We start from the raw sequence: 7,672 nt of genomic DNA on the forward strand, positions 1-7,672 counted from the left end.
TTAAGTTTTTGTATTCACTGATAAAATGAGTCTGTTATGGATAAACTATAATCTATTTTTTTTTTCAAGGCCAGGGTTTGGGCACTATTTCCATACTTCCAAATGTTTGGATTTCTTGTAAGCTTGACTATAACTTTGAATTTCCTGAGTACATAATGGCCATCTTTTGATAACCAAAACATTCTTTTATTCATTTTTCTCCTGCCATCATTGCATCATCTAAAATTAAACTTTTGTATGTCATGTTTACACTTGAAAGATGTAGTCTTTGGATTGTTCAGTTTTGGTTCATTCAGGAAAGTTCTGTCATGATAATAAATTGAGTCACACAACAGCAGAAATAAGATCAACCTTCCGCTTCTTTCTTTTAATGTTAAGACATTTCAATTAAGTTTGTTATATATGTGTCCAGTTAAATTTAGTGGTTTAAATTTATATCCCACCACCACCAAAAATATAAATAAATAAAGGAAATAATTGGTACAATGAAGGATAGAACCTACAGATAATTTCATCTGGCCATGATATTCATTTTGAAAATGTTAATACAATACCTCCATGAAATTTAAAAAAAAGCTTTCTAATGTTTTGTGTTGTGAAACTGATTTTAACAGGGGTGTAATTTAAAAATGATTTTACAGTTTTATGGAGGTCTGAATGTTTTGTCCTGTGGACATCCACATTTTCTACTGATAGATATTTAACTGTGGACATGATATTGACTTACCTGAAACACATGTAAACCTTCCATTTTACTAGAGGTGGGGAAATCTACAGAAATTCGACTTGGACGTATGTTAGTACATTTTAATAAACCTGACCTCTTTCCTCCTTGCTATATGCAGTTATGGCATAAGTGACACCATTCACCTGCTAGAGCCCAAATCTGGGATGCAATATGTGACAAATGTCCAGAGTGGGAGATATTGAGCGTCTTTATGTAGAAACTTTTAAAATAGGAATGGGATCCATTCCTTTAGTGTAAACAACACTTTCTGTAATCTGTTTCATAATTCTTTTTTCTGATGTAAATATTCAACAATAAAAGTAAGGGGACATTCAATTTGTTGGAACATATGGGTAGCTTTGGGATTAAAGTGAGTGATAGCCCTCGAAGTGTATTTGAGACGTATGGTGTGGGGCTATAATGGTTCTAGTGCAAGAATTCACTAAGTTGAACTCACAAATTTTAGAATGGCTTGTGTCGTGCACAGAACTGAGTTTGTCTTGGCTTTATCATTGACAACTTTTGTGCCTTGTATAAATTATTTACATTGTTTGCCTTCTTATATATCTTCCATCTGTTAAATGTGAATAAATTACTAAGAGTTCATTAGCTAAAGCTTGCAAACTGGCTTGAAGATGACAAGCACCATATACTGTGTGACAATTATTCTTGTATGGTTCAGCAGACCTGAGTGAATCTGACTTGAATTTTCAGCCAACCAGGTTGGTCTGCTTTACATTTTACCATTACCCTTTGATCAGTCCTAAATCAAATAAAAATGTTTCTGTAGCTGCCCATGTTGCATGTCACATTGCTAGCAGCACAAAGCATCCGTGTTTTTAATTACTTCTGTTTATATCTAGCTGTATTTATTAGCAATGTTTCAGGGTAGCTGGCAATTAAAATGGAAAAATAAATAATACATGATGCATTTTTGTTCAAGCTAATCTTGGTATTCTAACACTAACAAGCTGTGTGTGAGAGGAGGCTATGCCATTCCATTTTGTTTGTGTTGATTGAATGCTCTTTCTGTAATTGGAATGTGAAAAAGCACACATATGGTGAATTGCTGGAAAAGGATGTAGGAAATAGAACTTTTTAGGGGTTTGTTATACTGCCTTGGAGTAGGGATGAATGTTTGATCTCATCTATAAAATTCTTATAAAATATTATAATAATCTATGCTAATACCCTGAATGTGTGTAGTAACACTGTCAACAGCTGTAATGTTTCAGGCATTAGAGTATTGTACTTTTATAAGGGAGGGAGTGTCCTGAAACCTGACCTCTCATTTGAACCTGGATATTTTATTTATGCATGTATTTCTTTTTTGAAAGCTGAGAATGGCTTAATTTAATTTCCCTGTTCTCCTTCCTTTTGGTAGTGAGTATCAAAGCTTTTCCAATGTGCCCTGCTGCCACTGAATGTAAATTAGTAAATTGTTACTTGAAATGAAATGGTTGGTGGGAGATTACATAGCCGAAGTATGCCATCATACCATTTTGCATAGCCGATCTTGCTGTCACTAACTGATCTGTAATATGTAAAGTCACTGTATGGGCCATGCAAGAAGAAAGACAAGATGCAATGGGCATTGTTTAATTAGGGTGCAACTTTGTTCACTTAACATATCTGGGAATACTTGTTAGATGATCTGTGTGATAGGATTTATTAAGTCCTTTTCCCCTGATTCTTTAAGGGATGCCTTCCCCTATATCCACTTCCAACTCCTGTTTATCATGGATCAGTATCCCTTCTGGAACAAGTACCTGCACTGGACACCTGCCACATCTGATACCAACTGATTTGTGATATGTTGACCTAATCTCCTTACCTACCCCACTGGGTCCCTGACTGGCTGTGGAGAAGGCAGAAAAACTCACCCCACTTTTCCTCATCTCAGCTAACCCTGCAATGAGGGGGAAAAAAATTCTTCCAGCTCTAAAAGGGAAAAAAGGTAATTAGCAAAAGCCCAGAATAGATCATAAAAACCTGGACCTACTCTGATCACATACAGGGGAGGAGAGGTACAGTTGACCAGTGACTGACAAGGGAATTCCTTCTGGAATGCATGGGGTATAAATACCCTTCCTGGTGGGCCAGCTGGTCTAGCCACTTCCAGTCCCTGCCACCCACCACCTCTTGGCTCTGCTCAGGTATGTCCACCTTTTCTTTCCCTCACAAACCAAATGTAGTTAGTGATCCTTAAAGGAGCCTTGTCACCTTTTCTTCCTGCTGTCAAGATAAAGATGTACTGTATTCAGTTGCAGTAAGCACATTCTGAAGTGATCGCTTGTATTCCTGCAGAACCTGTCAGGAAAGGAAAGTTTTCTTTGTGTCCCATTTCTTTGTCTTCAGCAAGATGTCACAGATATTATAATATCCTGCAAAATCCTGGACAAATCTTGTTGAACTGAGTAAAGATATTAAACTCCATTTAATAAGGCTTGAGAGTCTATGATAATGAAAATGCAGTTGTCTGTGTTTATTGAGGGATTGTATGTATTTCCATGGGAAGGATAAATAGGAAAACAGCAGGGTGTGCTTAGGTAAATTCCCTGAGTTTGTAACATCTCCAGAGAAACACCGCCACCTGGAGAGGTTTGCATATGCTCATTCCTGTTGGATTGTCCAGGGGCCAACTGACAAAGAATCTTTAGATAAATACCATAGTTTTAAACTGGCTCATGGCCTCCTTTCTGATCCAGCCAGCAGACTGGATTTCTGGTACAAGGTGGTCCCAAATATTAAGAAAAGGCTGGAAGAATGTTGTCCTACTGAGGTATCATAAGACTGAGTGCGTGTTCTGAGCTGAAGCTGTAAGGAACATATGACCATAGGGAACATCCCTATGTAGGGCTTGAAGGACTTATCACCAATCAGAGGTCTTGTTGAAAGGAGGGGGTGATCTCTAGTAAACTTATAAGCATGTTTGTATGTTTTTTCTGTTATTTTTAATGTTTCTACCTTAAGAATAAATTTGCTTGCTTAGAAACAGCTGTGTAGTAACTGAGAATAGTGGCAATCACACTGTTTACTCTTTCTCAGGAGAGAAGCAAAGCAGGAGATAGCCTGTGTTTTGCTCGGAAAATCACAGTATAGTCAGGGAAAACTCTGCAGCCTGGAAATACCCTGGGCAGAAGGGGGAGAGAGACAAGTGAGGTGATAGCTGGGGAGTTGGAAGCTAGAGTGGGTGCCCTTGCTTCTCTACAGAGGAGGAGAACAGGTGCAGTTGCCCTGAACTGTTACACATGGTTCCTGTTGGTTCACATGTTCTCTAAAATATCACAATTTGGTGTAGGGAACATAAGCCATATTTGGATTTAGGCCTGAGTAACTTTAGTTGGGCACATGTTTAATGAAAGTTAGCATTGCTAAAAGATGTCTGAAACTTTTTTTTTTTTTTTTGCTTGTAAGCAAAAAGCTATTAGGGTAATGTCACTCACTTGCCCTTAACTCTGCTTCCACCTCTTAAGTTATGACACTGGGAAAATAACTCTAACTTGTCATGAGGCTGTATGTGAATGGGTGGATGTGTGAATGCTGAATAACCATTACTTATAATTAAACAACTAAGACCTTTATGCCTTGGGCCTAATCAGAAGTGTGTCTACTAGTTCCTTATCATATAAGACCTTCTTGAATCCTGTTTTTTGAGAGATGTTTGTGGTTACCAACAAATTGGGGCAAGACATCTATCCACTAAACTGAAATCTTCACTGTGACTCCAAGACGTCATTGGTCCATGTTGAACTATAGCCAACATGTTGGAATCCCTAACTGGACAAGAGAGTCCTTGGGATAACGCGGAGGAGTCACTGAGCCCTACAAAAGAAGCTATCCATGAGGAAAGAAGATTGGGCCTCTCTCGCATCACCACACCTCAAGTTGTATCCTTTCCTCACTAGACTGGCCATCCAGAGGAGAGGAAAAAGACTCTGTCCACTAGCTAAGCCAAGCTTGAAGTACACGAGAGAGAGAGAGAGAGAAGACCAAACTTTTCCCCCTGCATGTGAAGGAGCTGCAAGCTACAACTCATAATCAATAAAATACTTGTAAATATCGACCTAGTTCCAAACTAAGACCAATTGTGTGAGTTACAAACTTTGAGATGGAGTAAAAATCCTTCTGTAGAGTAATTGAAGGACTCTCAATTGCTCCATTGCTCATTTGTCTGTTTCTGTGTGTCACCAACTGTTCCCCAAAGTACATAACTCCTCACTTAACGTTGTAGTTATGTTCCTGAAAAATGCGACTTTAAGGGAAACGATGCTAAGCAAATCCAATTTCTCTATAAGATTTAATGTAAATGAGGGGGTTTGGTTCCAGAGAAATTTTTTTCACCAGACAAAAGACTATAATATATATATACACACACACACACACCCCGTATAAGTTTTAAACAAACAATTTAATACTGGTACACAGCAATGATGATTGTGAAGCTGGGTTGAGGTGGTAAAGTCAGAGGGTGGGATATTTCCCAAGGAATGCCTTACTGCTAAATAATGAACTAGCATTTGGCTGAGCCCTCAAGGGTTAACTGGTTGTTAATGTAGCCTCACTCTACAAGGCAGCCGGCATGGAGGGAGGGGAGAGAGCATAGCAGACAGAGACACACACCGCGTGTCTGAGAGCGAGAGATGCACATTTCCCCTTTAAGTAGCTGACCCAAGGCTTAAGTACACTGCCTTGTTAATTAGATCAGCTTGCTGAGACCGCAGCTGCTGCCTGGAAGCTCCCTCTGTCCTGAACCCTGTCGTGTGTACCCCCTGCTCTATGGAAATGGGGTAAGCGGGGTGCAGGAGCAGGGGGGAGGGGGACACCCTGACATTAGCCCCCTCTCCCTTCCCTCCCCCCCGCACAGCAAGCAGGAGTCTCTGGGAGCAGCTCCAAGGCAGAGGGCAGGAGCAGCACATGGCAGTGGGGGAGGGACAGCTCAATGCCCAATTGCTAGCCTGCTGGGCAGCTGCAGCACAGGGAACTTAGGGGAGCGGGGAGCTGATAGATAGGGGGCTGCCAGTCCACCCTGATTACAAGCCCCCACCAGCTAGCTCCAACGGGCTACTCTTCCTGCAAGCAGTGGACAAAGCAGATGGCTGCCAAACAATGTTAGAAGGGAGCATTATACAACTTTAAACGAGCATGTTCCCTAATTGATCAGCAATGTAACAACGAAGCAACATTAACCGTGATGACTTTACGTGAGGAGTTTCTGTAGACACTAAACCATTCAGTCTGTTTAAACTATGAGATCCCTGGTTAAACCAGTGTCATTTTAAAGCTACTCTAAGTGTGGAATTTTATAAATCATTCTATATCTGTGTGACATTACCAGGGAAATGGAGGCATTGTTTTAGTGAGGAGGAGAATTAGACTAGATAAACAAAATTTTGATGTGATTTCGGTGAACAGGTGAATCTTAAGTGGAGGAAGCAACCAGAGGAGAAAATCCTATTTAAAACCAAGGCAAGTAATAGCCTCTGCCTTTCAGAGACACTTAACTAAATGGCTTAACTCACAGGAAGTGGCTTCTCCCTTAACTTTCCTGTAAACTTGCTTTCCTTAAGTTGTTCATTATAACTTGATTTAATTACTAATTTAGTACCTGACAAGACAGATGAATTGAACCATTGACTCATAAATTTGTAAAAGCTATACTGAAGTTTTTTTCATGTCAAAACTTCACCACAAAGTAACCTACATCGAGGTCAAAAGGTGAAACCATTAAAAATTATTCCTGAGCCCATCCTATATTTTAAGTACTCAGAATAACATCCAATAATCCCAATAGTGGATCAAAAACTTTCTGCAGAGTTTTCCATCATAAAATGCTGACTTGACTATATCAAAACCTTCTGTTGGAATGTGTTGATTACATCAAAACATTTGACTCCCCCTGTTAGGAAGTGCATTCAGAGATCTCAAGCAGGGAGCAACATGATAATTGTGACATGGTACATAGAAGTTACTGTAAAAAAAAAATGATGTTGAGCTTTATGTATGTTGTGATTCAACATTACTACCACTTTCACCACTCCTGTTAAGTGTCTACCACTCTTTCTCTGACATATTTTATAATTGTGACTGATTCAGCTTTCAGTCAGCTCTTTGCTATATGGAAAATCTTGAATTGACAGTATGGTAGGAGGACATTACCTAACAAGTCTCTTAAATGTCTACATCTAGAAGCTTTTGAAAGAGTCTCAAGGCAATATACACACTAATATCCCCATGCAAATCAAAACTAGGTGAAATTTGTATGATGGTAGGTAGATCTAGTATACAAATACATTTGGGGAGGGGCAGAAAAAATAGTTTGTTTCCCCCCCCCAGTAGAAATTTGAATAGAAAAACCAAAAATCAGCCAAAACTCAACATATTTTGATTTGGAAATGCTGCTGCACTGCTCTTTAGAGTGGGCTCTGTGGCCAGACTGCTTCTCCCATGATTTATCATATTCTCCTTTCCTGGAGAGGGAAAATGGTGTTTTATGGGAGATGTAGTCTGACAGGGAAGACCAGTTTATAGAAGAGAATGGGGACATGAGGCAACCAAAGGATAACTTCCATAAAAGACCACTGCAGCATTTCCATTGTTCAATTACCAAGATCCTCCACTTTTCAAAACACATTATGAACATAAGTAAATAAAATCACTGAGCATCTCAAACTATACAAGTCCTATTGCTAAACCAGTATAATTAAACCATAATACTCTCCAGCAGCTAGTGTATGCACTACACTGACTTCAGAATTATCTGTCAATGTTTGTATTAATAGGTGAATTGAATCCAAGATCTTTATAAAATATTGCATGTGTTCGTTGAGATGCAATATTGTAATTCCTTCCTGGATCTCGACTTTCTTCTGTCTTTCTTAGTAGCTGTTCTACCCTTCTTCTTTCTTCACCCAACCCCCCTGATCATATAGCTGCTCAATCCTG

Source organism: Terrapene carolina, unplaced genomic scaffold (genome assembly GCF_002925995.2).
Source record: "Terrapene carolina triunguis isolate 2854851 unplaced genomic scaffold, T_m_triunguis-2.0 Scaffold33, whole genome shotgun sequence".
NCBI classification, from domain to species: domain Eukaryota; kingdom Metazoa; phylum Chordata; order Testudines; family Emydidae; genus Terrapene; species Terrapene triunguis.